Genomic DNA, 15,031 nt, shown 5'->3' on the forward strand with positions numbered 1-15,031 from the left:
TAGTGGTAGTGATGCCAGGAACTGTGAAAGGAAGTTACTTTCTCCTTTCCACTTTCCGATAATGCATCCCTCATCCCCACCTGAAGAAAGGGTAACAACTGAGTCCAACTGATACCACACATTAAAAGCCAAACTTTATTACTATTTCAGATGTATCTGATGCCTAAAACTGTACAAAGTGAAAACTAGAAAATTTCAACCTCAAATCCTCTTCAACTTTGATCCCTCCACCAGTTATAATTTGCTATATATCTATTTCCTTCTCCATTTGTGGATGGCATTATTGGCTTGGCATGTAAACCAGTTTAGATGCTTTGACAGCATGTATGAATTACAGTGAACAAGAGTCCTCTTCCTTTGCAGCAAATTTTGACTTCAACTTTGAGACAACCTTATGATAGAGAGGTCATATTGATTTAATTAATAAATTCCACTCCTATCTAACCCAAGGCTTAGTTGACAATCATTAGGACAAAAATAATTATTTTTCAAAATCAATATAACAAATCAGTGAGGACAAAGGGCTTTGTCTTCATCAGAACAATGAACAGTTACTGGAACTGCATTAAACTAAAAAAAGCATTCCCAAGTTAGACCTGGATCTAGTAATGCTATTAAAACCTACCCAAAACAAAGGGAGGCTGCCCTTAGAAACAGGCTTAACCTTTTCCTTCACTCTTCCTCCTGTCCCACCCTCTGTGAGTGATTTAAAAATGGAAAAGGTCAAAGCCCAATTGAGCCTAGATTTAGAGGATTTTTGTTTTGTATTCATGCCTCCAATTTTTGCCAATTTCCAATTTTTCTTTTATTGTTCTTAAAACTTTAGCAAGCATGGCAATATTTTAAACTATTTTCATACACTGACATTATTCTGTTGTAACAAGCCCTTCTTGAGCAGATTTTGATGGTAAGGAGTACATTTCTAAAGTGTAAGTCAAGAAGCTGTTGCAAGAGAAATCATGTCTCCATACCCACTGTGCTAGGTGCTATCTGAGGTCTGTTTCTGAAAGAGGTCTATTTAGGCAGCATATATGCGTCAGCACGTAAAGGACAAAGAATTGAAAATAGACAAAACTTGCAAATGCATTTCAAAACCAATTGTGGTTCAAGCACGGATGGTTCCGCGTGGCTGGTACCAATGAGACTGGGGTTTGGGAATTAGTTGTCATCCTTCCTTCTGCCGAACAGTTGTCACAATCACTTATTACGGGGGATGGGCCAGAAAACTGAAGTGTCTATTACAAGGGGGTTCCTGCAACTTAGGGAGCAAGCTCACTACAAACCCAGCTACCTGCTTATAGTAGCAGCCAGAGTGGTAAAAGAGATGTGGACTAGGAATCAAACCACATGTTATTCTGGGACTAAGCCATGCCCCTAACAGGAAACAGGCCAAAAGGAAAACTTTAGTTCTCTGGGAAGATACATATGTCTCTGGGGTCACCTGAGAACCTATCAAAGGACATTATATGCAATAGGCACTCAAATATACTTGTAGAATGAATGAATAAATGAAAAAATGAATGAACAGTAACCTTCCTCCTACCTACACTCTAATTTCCGAGCCAATTAATAAGGAAGTGTCTTTCAGTCAAGATCTTTTTTTCTGTCTAGGATTTAATGCAATGGCTTGACGTAATAGACACTTCTGTTCCATGAGAAGAGTATCACTCCATTTACTGTTTTTTTATTGCATCTCGCCATCAGACTAAGTTTCTTTTGGTTTTGTAAGGCTGTGCTCTCACCAACTGAGAAACGGGCCAGCCCTCCTTTTGGAACAGAGCTATTTCATTCAGCATTTAGTGTCATCTTCATCAATATTCATATGAATGAAAACAGTAAAAATCTCTCTCACATTTCCACTCTACAAAGCATGACAAAGAGAAGGTGATATATTTATTTAATCACTCCTTCTCAATGTCTTACATGTCACAGCTGCTTGAAGTTTTTTCAACTAATGAAAGGACTGCAATCTTTTATAAAATTTGTTCTTTTGTATCCACCATAAGCTAGTGAGATACCTTTAAAACCACTTCTGACTTCAAACTAGGCCAATGAGCAAGTGACTCTGGGGCTTCCTGGAACTAGGAAAAATGTCTCCATTTTATGTTGAAACAACCTTGCCTTTTTTCCTGTTTCCTTTTTTCAATTTCCAAGGCAAGTCAATGAGTCTTCTGCACCAGAACTACTTAACTAATTCGTTGAGCATAGTACCTTACAGAGAACAGGCACTCAAATATTATTTACACAACAATAATCAAATCAAAGATATTTTCTATCTTCAACTGTGATTAGTGATATAATGCACTTTACATTAGGCTCATTTCAACTCTTTTAGCCTCAGGTCTTAGAATGGTACATAGCACATGAAAGATGCTTTGCTTATCAAATAAATCAAGAAGCAAACCCGAGCCATTTTTTTTTTTGCTCCTTTACTGCCTCTAAGACAGGCCGGGGTGCATCTCATTCACTTCCATCATCAGCATTTAGCATTTAGGAAACTGGATGGAGAACCATGACACCTTGCTTTTTATAAAATTTTTCTATTTCTTCAATCAGGCCAGGGAGCAAGTATCCTTCTGGACAGGATTTTATCTCCCTACTTATTAGCTCAGCGTTTAGGACACTGCCTTACCGAAATCCAGTTTCCCCATGTTTTTATCATTGAATAAACTTAGTAGTGGTTAAATGACTTTTTCTCTGGATCTCACACCTATTACTTCATTTACTCTTGTGAGCACCCAATAATGGTAACATCATTTTTACATTTTAGGGCATGCAGTTCTGAGCCCCACAGGAAGTAACCAGTATTCCTTCATAAGCCAACAGTAAATTCCTATCTGTATAGAACTGTTGGCTTTGTAAATTTAGACACAGATCTTTGTTGCAGGTTCAATAATAATGATAATGCATTTTTGTACTCCCAGTTGCTATCTCTGGAGGTAAGAGTAAATAATCAATGTTCATTCAGCAGATACTGTTTATATATGTATGGCCGTTTACAAATTATAAATTGATTTTACACGTATTCTCTTCTGCTACCTAGGACACAATAAAGACGGTTTATCTTTGCATCCCCAATGCATAGCAATGAGATCAGCAAATAGACAATTACTATTCCGTCTTGCATTCATCAGACATTGAATCCCTTACATATACTTAGAGCGTTCTTACACTTAGAGTGTTCAACAATCCTTACTCAAATTTTTCTCTACTTTATTTGCATAGTATAATAACTGTGGTACAATTTTATAAAGCTAGTACTCAGCACCAAAATCAAGTTACATTTATATGGTACTTGAGAGTTCACAAAATGCTAAAATACGTTGCCTTACTCTCAGCTGTGGGCACGATGCAATATGATAAATCTGTAGTGCCTATAACAGTGAGTTCACATAGTAGGCAACTGATATTGATCCATTCATTTAAAAGGTATTTAAACCCCCAGTTTGCATAACTATTTATATTATCCTTCTCATTGTGGGTCAAGCACACAGTTGAGAATTTTGTAGAGACAAAGCCTGTCTTACAGAAAGCTTTATTCATGCAGATAGCATTTAATGTCTTACATTTACATAGTGCTCTGCAGTATGGAAAGCACATTCACATTCATTACTTTTTCCTGTTACCTGGGAAAATATACTGGTAAGGTAATAATTTAACTTAACCTCACCAGAAAGTTTTGATTAATTAAATTAAGCAATATATCATTCCTTACATTTTAATAGTGTAGAGCACAAATTTTTCTCTTATTACATGGGAGAATGACTTGGGAGAATTTATCTTGGATTTCATAGTACCCAAAACAATAGCTGGTTACATAAGAGGAGGTTAATATTCATTCATTCAAAAATATGGAGCCCATTGATATTTGCATAGTGCTTTAGTTTATGAAGTACTTTAATATGCACTTATTTTCTGAAAATTTAAGTTTTATGAAAATACCTTTTTTCCCCTTTGGTAACTCTAGTGCCTAGCAGGGCGTCTGACACATTATAGGTGATCACAATAGATTAATTGCTTATGTTTGTGGTATTTTCTAATTTAAAAGCAGTTTCCATGTGTTTTCTTTTCTGCTACCTGGAATACTATATTTTTACTCAAAATCACCAGAGTAGCAAGAAACACATTGGCCTCAAATATACAAATTCTTTCATTAGACACTTAATTCCTTATGTCCGCATAGTACGTCATTCTTTTGACAAAACATTTTTTAATCATGCTTCTTTTAAACTTTGTAACCATAGCACAGGAGAATGCCTATAATAGTTAATAATATTCATTCATCAACACTGAAACTCGTAAGTTTTGTGTGTTATAGTTTACAAAGCACATTCACATATTTTTCTTCTGGTCACCTGAATGTGATAATAAATAATCACTGCACCCTTAGTACCTAGCACACAGACAGGCACAGAAGGAAATTAAAATTATTCAGACACATTCTGTAGCATTTATATCAGGGGTTGGTAAACTATGGATGGCAGGCCAAATCCACTTGGCTCACGAGCTAAGAATGATTCTTACCTTTTAAAAAGGTTGCTTAAAAAAAGAATATACAACAGAGACCATATGGCCTGCAAAGTCTAAAAGTATTTATGATCTGACTTCTTACAGAAAAAGTGTGATAACCCCTGATTTACATGAAGCTTCACAACTTACAATGCACTTTCAAATGTTAGCTGTGCATGATTGCCAATACACTATTAATGAGTACACCTTGCTTTTTCTGTTTTACAGTGCTTTCATACACATTATCAATCATTTAAATCAACTTCCCTCATAAAAAGGGGGGTGGGGATCAAGGAAAGGATTAAACCTGCTAGAGAGTCCCAAGTTCTGTCATCTTTTAGATTGGTAAGTATCAAACCCAAGAGTAGGATTGCATAGTCCACTTAATTATTTGGCCACTACTATGAGCAGGGAGCACAGGCTGTCGTCCCCTTGGGGCCTCAAGCTGTCCCAGGCCCAATCATCCTTTCTGTAACCATCACTAGAAATCTCAAAGCCCAGGAATCCTGCTCACCTAAGCTCAAAGAATGAAGGTATTGCTGGCTGGTGCTTCTCAGAAGGCTGGCACATCTTTGTATTTCTAGTCTAATTTTTCTCTTTGGCCTTAAGCTCTTTTCACATTTTTTCTAGATAGCCTGACACTTTTTTCCCAGCAGCCTGGCACTTTCTCTTCTAATCAGCCTAGTGCTTCTGAGGTTAAAAGGGAGGACTGAAATACAATATCACCTACATGGATGCTTGCTCTTGAGGGGAATAACAAAAGCCAGACTAGATATTGACTGGATCTTAGTGTCTCTCTCAAGTGGAGTACGTGTGAAGAGAAATGGAAGTTTAAAAAACATTAAAACCTTAACGAATGGCTAAAAATTGTGATAAAAACCAGCTCAAGACTGGCCCAGGCATAATACTGTCAATCTAAAGATATGTTCCTTTAAGGTAAATGGCAACATCAAAACATACATTTCAAAAGAAACAGACTTAAATGGGAAAAGGTAGGGGGGTTAACAATAGAAAAGTGCTGGGGTTTAGAGTTCTCAACTTTGAATTTCCCCCCGGTCTTGAGGCTTCTATCCTTCCTGGGTTCTGGGTAACGGGCCTCCAGCTTCCAGCTTTAAGTCTTGAGATACCTGTTTCTCTTGGGCCTTCTGTCCATCTTGGAAGGCTTGAGCCCTGGGTTTTATTAGTGTCTGAATTCTTCCATCCTCCGATCTTAGGTCTTGAAACTATGACCTTGGGCTTATCTCAAGAATTGGGTCTTCTGTCATAGGTCTCAGTTCTTAGGCCTCCCTTGTGTCCTGTCCGAGCTTTTAGGCCTTCAGCCCCCATCCTGGGTCTTCGTCCTTCTGTCTAACTCAAGACTTGAGCCTTCTGTCCAATTCAGGCACATCTTGGCTCTTGAGGCTTCTGTTAGTCTCAGGCGTAAGGCTTTCCACCTATCTTGGGACATGGGCTTTCCATCTTAGTCCTCAGGACTCAAGTTTCAAACCATCTATCTTCCACTCTGGGCCTTCTACACATTATGAACCTTCTACCTTCTGTCCATCTTAGGTCTTGGGTTTTCCTTCAGTCTAGATCCCAGGGCTTTGTTTTTTGTCTTGGATCATCTCACAGGGCAGCCTGGCATAAGGAACAGCTCTGCAATGCTTATTTTGATAGCTGACATTCTGCACCTATTGGGAAGGGTTTAGGAAGCCCCTCTGTCACACACGACACAAACACATGCACACATGCCCACATACACATACACAAAGAAATATCCAAGGAAAGAGGATTAGATGAATTCAAAGAGAGGGAGACATAGATCCATGAAGAGGCTGAAATACTCAAAGATGAGTACAAAGGGGAAAAGCAGAGAAGAAACACAAGTAAACAGAGATTAATGCTGAGATAGAAAATCACAGACAGCAGAGACACCGAGGCACACAGGGAGGAGAAAGAGAGAAAATAGCCCAAGTGAGGCAGAAAGGAAATGTAGAAAAAGAGAAATGTGAGAAAAGGCATAGAAACATCTGAAAGCAGGCCAGAATCAGAAAAAGGTGAGATGTCAAACCAACAGAAGTAGGGGAGAGACAAACAGAGTTCACAAAGGGAAAAGAAGAAAGGCAGGCAGAACAAGAAAAAGGCAAAAAGCACACAGCATGACCCAAAGAGGAGACACAAAAGGAAAAGTGAAAGAAGAGCCAGATCTAGGAGGGAGAGCAAAGAGAAAGAGCAACAAAATGAAAAAACTAGAGATACATCTAAAATAAGGCACAGACCATTCTTAAGAACAAAAAGAGAAAATGAGACAAAGGCACACATAGAAGAAATAGCAAGAGAAACATGCAAATGGGTTAGACATACTTTAGATAGAGAAGAAAGAGCAAAGACACTGAAGAATTAGACAAGCAAAAAATACACACTTGTGAGTGAAAGAGATAAGCAAAGGCAGACATTCAGAGAAAGAGGTTAAGAAGTAGAAGAGACAAGATGCAATGAGAAGCACAAGAGACCCAAAAAGCATCACGAAAAGACAACAACAACAAAAAAAAAAACAAAAAAAGTGCCATTAATAATTACAATAAGCTATTATTACTACCAATACTACTTATACTACCACCAATAATAATTATTACAACCACCACCACCATCGGCACAGATGCCCTTCTATTTACAAACTCTTACCTTAGAAATTTCTTACATAGAACCAAAACATGCCAACTCTGCCTGCTACCAGATCAAACGAACTTATAAACTTCTTGGGTTATCTTTTACTTGCCATGTGTCAGGCACAGTACTAAGCACTTTACATACATGTTTTCATTTACCCTCACAGACAAGTCTAATCAGAAATTCTAAATTCCCAAAGGGCACACACCTAATGAGTAGCAGATAGGATTTAAAAAGACAATGTGTGCCTCTTAACATTCTGCTACAATTATTTACAAGGATTTCCATAAGAGCCAAATGAGATGTCACCAATGAGTGAATAGTTTAATAAAGGGCCCTTAGATAGCACTTAGTCAATCCCCTCATTTTATAGCTTCACCGTTCCCCCTCCCTTTAGAAAACTGACTTAGTTTTCACACCCTTCACAATTATAATGGTCTACAAATGGAGATGAAAAAGGGCCACGCTTTCGGCAGAAAGCAAAAACTATGTTTTAGGCCTCTCAATGTTTCAGCCTTTGAGAATGGCAAAGGACCTATGCAGTGAAGATACAGAACAGACAAACAGAAGCTAAATTCTTTGAGTTGCTTCAGTGAACCCAGTTGGCAATATGGAAGACTGGTCATCTTCCCATCTCACATTGAGCCCCACTTCATTATTAGAGCACCACACCCCATCCAACACCAACTCCCAAAAAAAGCTATTAGTTCTGGAGCGATCATCACGGGATTGCAACACCAACAACTTACTTCATTCCACTATTCTAAAATTCTAGAGTGCCAGGCATGTTGATCTTCAGATAGGAAGGCTGATTTCCTTTGGTGTGTTCAAATTACTTGATCCTGCGGAAGACCCAGCTCTCTACATTGCTTTTGGGAGGGATCATGATTTGGCAGATATGAAGGGAAGAATCAAGAGCTACAAAAAAACAAGAGAAACCATGTAAATGCCATAAAGTATTGAGTACTGTAGTAGAATTATGGAAGATTAAAATTAATGAGCTACAAATGTTTCCACAGAGCTAAGAAACCTATACAGTCGAAGCTTTTAGGTCCTTAAAGATAAAACGAATACAATCTCCTCATTCAACAGGATAGGAAAGTATGGCATAAATGAGAAAATGTCTTGCCCAATATCATTTGATGAGTTACTGGGGACACCACCACCAGTCATAGCCTTATACCTTTAGCTGAAGACTGGGATCCTGTTTAAAAATGCCAATCAGCTAGGAAGGAGTCCCTTTAAATGATTAATAACTGAGATCACAAAAACAAACAATAGATATGAGGGGGAAAGAGAACAGGATTCAAGAACAGGACTGCTTCAAGTTAGCTTTATTTAAGTTTCCTGGCTCAGGACTACCAAAACAAAGCCATAGAGTATCATTTCCAAAACTCATGTTGCTCTCTGAGATAAAGGTGAGGCACTCTGGGAGGCAGACATTCTCACAGTAAGAAAATCCATATAGGCCTGGAATTAACCTAAACATTCTGATTATAATAGATGGATCTTCCTACATAACTCTCACCTTAGCTTTCTACTTCCTAGGCTTTCTAACAAGTTTTGTTAGTAACTTTATCTCTAAATCTATGGGTCTTTCTAGTCAATTATAACATTCCAAGGATTCCTAACCATGAAAACAGCTCATGGAATTTACAGGGTACCCACTCTTTATGAAGAATGCTGTACAATGCCTAGACAATCAGGATCTACTGCACTAAATGGTCACCTTCATCTGTCAACCAACCCTCACTCCCCTAGTCACTGACCTAGATAATGTAGTGGTGTCCTGATTCTTCATATCCTGCCAGACAACAGAAAACTCTGTGCCATTTTTGATCAGGTTTCCATTTGTAGTTATGAAGCTTTTCAATCATCGGCAAGCACAGCATAAAAAGATAAAAACTCTTATTTATCTTCTCAAGCAGCATGCTGTGTGTTATATTTCACGGATATCCCAAGGCATACTGAAATATGTAAATGACTGGGAAATTCTCCTCTAAGGCCTTAAGGGGGGTTTTGCGGACAAGATGGAACAGAATGATTTGCCCATGAGATCATTGTCACCGATGTGGCAGTTGTTCATGTTCTCCTAAAAAAAAGAACAATTTAGTTGTAGGCCTCTACCACATACTATAGTCCCATCCTAAACACCCTAACACATGCAGCCTGCTACCCTCTTCACATCATCACTTTTACCAATCTCACACCCAGGCGCTTCCCAGATTAATTAGGAAGTTGTGTTTACCAAAGCAGATACAGGATAATGATGAATACAACTTCAATGAAAAGCTAAGTGTAATGTATACAGGAAAACAAGATCAAAATTTAGACTACTACTTATGTTTTTAGGGACAGATTACTCACCTTGACATGTGATTGTCTTTGAGACTTCATCTTCCTATCTGAGCCCAAGAAAGTATCCCAGTAGAACCTCTTGACCTAGGGTTGTTGCCCAGTGGTAATGAGCTTTTCCCCTGGAGGATCCTCATGCCCCATCTCCACCAAGGGATCGTCAAAGGGAATGGGTCACTAACACTGTAAAGCAACAAGCCTATTCTTCTGAGGAAGATCTGGAGAAAAGACAAAAGGAAAATAAATTATTGAAATGGAGTACAATTTCATTGTTTTCCAAATTAAGAAACCCTCAACTTCCTAAAACAAGGCAATGGCAGTAACAATGGAATTAGGCCTGCCAAACAGAACTGACACAGATCAAGTTGGTCCTTCTCATAAACAAATTCTGAGAACTTAATACCAGTCTGCCAAAGGAAGGTGGGAATAATTTCAAGGTCTACTAATCAGAAGGTGTAGGTTTGTTCTCTCTTACTAACTAGCAATGTGATGAAAAAGAAAGTAATTTGTTGCTTTGCATCTCTCATTCTTCATTTATGAAATGGGAATCAAGTATGCTTGCCCTTATAGACCTCACTGGAGCCCACCTCTGAGGGATAAATGAAATAGGCCAAACTCATTGCAGGAAGTTAAAATGTAACTTCAAAACAAACAAACAAAAATTGTATAGGAGTTGATGAAAACTGACTCATGTTCTGCTTTAAAAAGGAGAGCTGCAGGAAGTTAAAAGCTCTTACAGCCAAAGACAGAAGTCCAACAATAAGTTCCCCAAACTACCTTTTTCTTCAAGTGACCTGAAGGCCATCCACTTTGATTAGCTGGAGCTTGTCCAGATTCTCGAAAGGAAAGATCTGCTAAATTTGGAGCCTCGTACTTGCAGTCCTCAGGTCTCACGTGCTTAGAATGTCCTTGAGAAGAAAGACAGGGCTCAGTAAGCTACCCAAGCATCAATAGGATAACAAAACTGTTAAGAAAATCCCAGCGAAAAAAAAATAGTAAGTATAATCTGAAGCATTAGACATAGGTGTCTCCTGTCTGTACTTCCTAGCTTGTTTGGTCTCCCTAAGGTCCTGTAATGACAAGCACTGGAAGTATCACAGAAGGATTGGGCAAGTGAAGAAAAAGAACTCATGAAAATATGGGTCAAACCATCACCCACTTTAAGGGCTGACTAAATTTGTGGATAAGGGTCATCCTATCGCTAAAAATACTTTTAAGATACAAGGTAGCAGAGCAGTTGCTGCTACTGCCTAGAGGTGCAATTGTCTTGACCATTTTTAATAATTGGTTATCTGCCTTTACTATAGGATTGGAGCTCACTAAAGCAGACCTAAGCCAAGTTTGCAACCTTGAAAACACTTTGCATGGTATGGCATAGTGTGGAAAACACCATACAGTAAAGCTGGGGACCTTAAATGAACATAGGCTTCCAGATTCTTGATCAGGGATTACCATATTATAAAGGCCTTTATGTCATATCAAACAAATTCTAAGAGGAGTATATGTAAGATCACTCACTCAACTCTATTATCTAGATAAAATGTCTAGTAAAGCCAAACAATGTTCCACGATGTTCTCAATAAGAGCAGAAAAAGCTTCAAAATCTCTTGGCAACATCCTTCTCTGTCCTTATTTAACCTAAGATGAGACACTTCACCCCCAAATGCAGACTTACAGTTAAACATGGCAGTTCATACATATGTATACGTATTTACTCTGCTCCTTCCTAAAATCCCATTAATGAGGGTAAATGAACACTTCATGTGCAAGCAAATCTACCAAGAGCATTATTTATTTATCTATCTAAGCTTACAGCATCTGATATTCCTGGGTGGTTTCCCATCCAAGTAGTAACCAGGCCCTACCCTGCTTAGCTTCCAAGATCAGATGAGATTGGATGTGCTCAGGGTGGTATGGCCGTAGATTCCTAAGGCGTTTTTAAATTAGTGGAGTTTAGCTAAAATTCATTATACACTGTCTAGTTATGGTATCTAAAAGGAAACAACTATTCTACTGTCCCCAAATCTTCTGAGCCGTATTTACAGAGTATGGCTGCTTTAGCATCAAAACCTCAAAGTTTTTTCTAGTACTATGGTAAAGACATACTCAAGGAGCACTCCCTTTCCCTTAAAGAGCAGCAAAAGTGTTTACATTTCAGAAACTGGTACAGAACCATACATTTCACTAGGGTTCAATATTCATTGCCAAGAATTTTGAGACTTAATCTGTCATGCTGCAGCCCAGCAAAATGTCAACGTATCTTGGACATAATAAAAAATTGGCATAGCCAGACAGCCAGCTAGTTTGAATACTCCAGCACCAGACAAGTCACAGAATCATCACAGAAGGGATATTAATAATCATGTAATCTGACATTTTCATTCTCTAATAAAACTAAGAGCCCTGAAGATGAGATTCCCTCAATATTATACAACTAGTAGGTGGCCAAGTAATACTCAAACAAACTCATGTCTTCTCTCAATTTAGAGATCTTTTAACTCTGGGTTTTGTGCATGGATTCCCAGGAGTATAGGAACCTTCTACAATATTTTCCTTTCACTGTAAAGATAATCTGGATTAGCTAGATGACTACCCCATAATGGAGGATTGCATTGCCAGATTAGTACAAATAGTCTAGTATTGTTGTCTGGAGCTTATAGAAAAGAACAGAGGCAAACAATATGTAAATGTGTTTTGTGTCAAATGAAAGCCAAATAGTGTTGCTATGTGCTGTAATAAAATTTTGCAGCAGTGTGAAAACAGCAATTTGGTTAAGTGCATCAACACAGCACATGACAGTATAAACATGCCACATTCAAAAGAAGCAATACTATAATAGCACTGCCATATTCACATTTTAGTAGCTATTTATTTACTACTAATTTGTATATCTGCTGTGTTTTATAGTTGTATTACAGGTCTAGGAATAAGATTTTTATCCTTATTTGTTCATACACTTTAGCTTAACAAATATTCCCATAAACCTAAGGAGTCTATAAGAATTTTTTTCTTATAAAGGAGAAGTTTTCTCAAATATAGCAAAATATTAATTACAGAATCTAAGTGATGGGTTATGTGGGTATACACTGAATAATTCTTTCAACTTTTCTGAAAATGTTCATAATAAAATGTTGGGGGGAAAAAAGGAAAAGTTTGAGAAAAGAGCTCCCTACTGTCAACCTTATTTTACAGATTTCAGAAACACTCTCTCACTAACACCTAATGTAAAGTATTTGTGGAGTATGCATAAAGCAAATGTACTTCACAGGGCCTGGTTTTCCAAAGCCTTGCAGCTTCAAATATTGACCTTGCAAAGGACAGGAATTTTTCCCCAGGCTATATAGTCTCTGTTGTAAGATAAAGATTTGTAACACAGCAAGGTTGTTGGCTCAAAGACAGACAGGTTACTGATTGATATGTAAAGATACTGGGAAACTGTGTAGGGAGAAGGAATGTTTGCTAAGATCAAGCTTTTGTTGGTGGATCAACTTAACTTCTTGAAAATTGCAATGTTTATTGTTAAACTTGTTAAACTGTACTTAGAAAAAAAAACCCCACCTATGTTCTCTTCCTGTAACTTCCTGGTCTAGAGAATAAATGCGGGATGAGAACCCCAATTCAGGGTTAACTTCCCAAATGGAAGGAATGCCTCACTCTTGAGGGTTCTGGGAGATTAACCCCTTTTCGGGGCTTCTCACTGCTCAGAAGAGATGGGCTTTGAGTAATCTTTGGCAGCTCTGTCACCCAAGGGAAAAGGGATGACAAATCCGTGGGAGGCAAAGCAACAGTATTAAAATTATGCTCATTACAATTTCATGTTATTTTAAATTACTAATCCAGATACAATGCACATCACAATCCTGGTAATCAGAACACTTTTTTATATCAGTACACTATCTTGAATAAAATAAAAATGCTGAAAACTGTATTTGGGTTACAATTGCCCACGAAGGAATCTACACCCTGGGTCTTAAATCAGCACTTTGGAAGACTAGCTGGAGGTCATTAGATGGACCTTCCCTATCCTACATAACATGTCCTTTCCTCTCCCTCTACCTCCAGTACTCTAAGGGTCCTTTAGCTCTTAGAAAAAAAAAATGAAAGAAGAAATGCATACCCAAGGAACAGCTTACCTGGCTTTAGCAGAGTAATTTAATCTGAAAATAAACAGCAAAATGTGGAGACTGAAATAAATTCTGGTTCTTAAGAACAAGTTTCTTTCTGTAAACTACTATAAGTTTTAAAACTGGCAGAAACATTTAGGGTACGAGGGTCATTTCTAGTTGCAGAAACTTTTAACCACCCTACAGCTAAACTCCCCCCAAACTTAATCCCAGAAGCAACTGTCAAACACTCAACTACCCTAATATTAACATAAAAATTTCCCAACTAAGCTAGGCTTCTCACTATTGGAGTAAGAAGTAACAGATAAGCAAAGAGAGGAGGCTATAATGGTCCCTATGACAATGATTAGAGTGGAAGATGTAGGTATAAACACGTTTAGCTTAATATACAGAGACATATGCATACACACAAGTTAATATGCAAACATATATCTCTTTGCTCTTGTCAACTGAGAGGGTCTAAAAAGAATGACACTCCAGTAGCAAGGAACATGCATAGCACCCAGATCTTGATTTCTAACATCATTCTCCAATAAAAGGAATCAGGGCTCCTTGGAGAAATGGCTGATTCTAAGACTGGGCAGGAGATATATAAATAAGCCTGGAGCATCTTGTAGTGCCAGAAATAAGAAACTTCTCAAAGAAAAAAACCCACAATGATGGGATTAATGTCAAAGTCATCTGAACTCCCAATGGCCAAAGCTAGAATAATTTGAACAAAATATAGTACTGGGTTATAACCCAGAGCACAAAATAAGTATCCATAAAATCATAATGATATAAACTGATTCAATGAATTATATAAACTGGGGAGAAAAGACAAATCTCCTGTGCAGAAGAATTCCAAATTATTTACGTAGATACTGTGCCCTCAAGGGGGGGGTGAAGGGAGTATAACTTCCCACTCTTTAAGTGTTGGTAGCACATAGTGACTTCCTTCTAAAAAGTACAGAATGGAAAGGGAGAAATAAAGAATAATTTTATAGTGGATAAACCTAGCAAACAGTACCTCAAGTGATCAAGGGCAACATCAACAGTGGCAAGTCATGTTAATAGTATGTATTCTTGATAAATGATAAAAATGGCACTCTGCCTCTGTGGTCTTCCTCCCACTCATAAACCCAGTTTAATCATGAGAACATCAGACAAATCCCTATAGAGGGACATTCTACAGAATACCTTCCCATTAGTTCTCAAAACTGTCAAGGTCATCAAAACAAAGAGAGTCTGAACTGTCATAACCAAGAGAAGCTTAAGGAGACATGACTACTAAGAACACGTGCAATGTGCTATCCTGGCACATAAAAAGAGCATTAAGGAAAAAACTGAAGAAATCTCAATAAAGTACGAACTATATAATAATGTATCAATATTGCTTTGTTAATTGTGACAAA

The 15,031-nt window shown here is 37.9% G+C and overlaps 1 pseudogene; it reads right to left on the reverse strand.

Moving 5' to 3' along the window:
* Window positions 1-11,319: 11,319 nt before the first annotated feature.
* LOC134368717 (5S ribosomal RNA) lies at window positions 11,320-11,438 on the reverse strand (annotated as a pseudogene).
* Between the last annotated feature and the right edge of the window lie 3,593 nt (window positions 11,439-15,031).

This window comes from Cynocephalus volans, chromosome X (assembly GCF_027409185.1).
Source record: "Cynocephalus volans isolate mCynVol1 chromosome X, mCynVol1.pri, whole genome shotgun sequence".
NCBI lineage: Eukaryota > Metazoa > Chordata > Mammalia > Dermoptera > Cynocephalidae > Cynocephalus > Cynocephalus volans.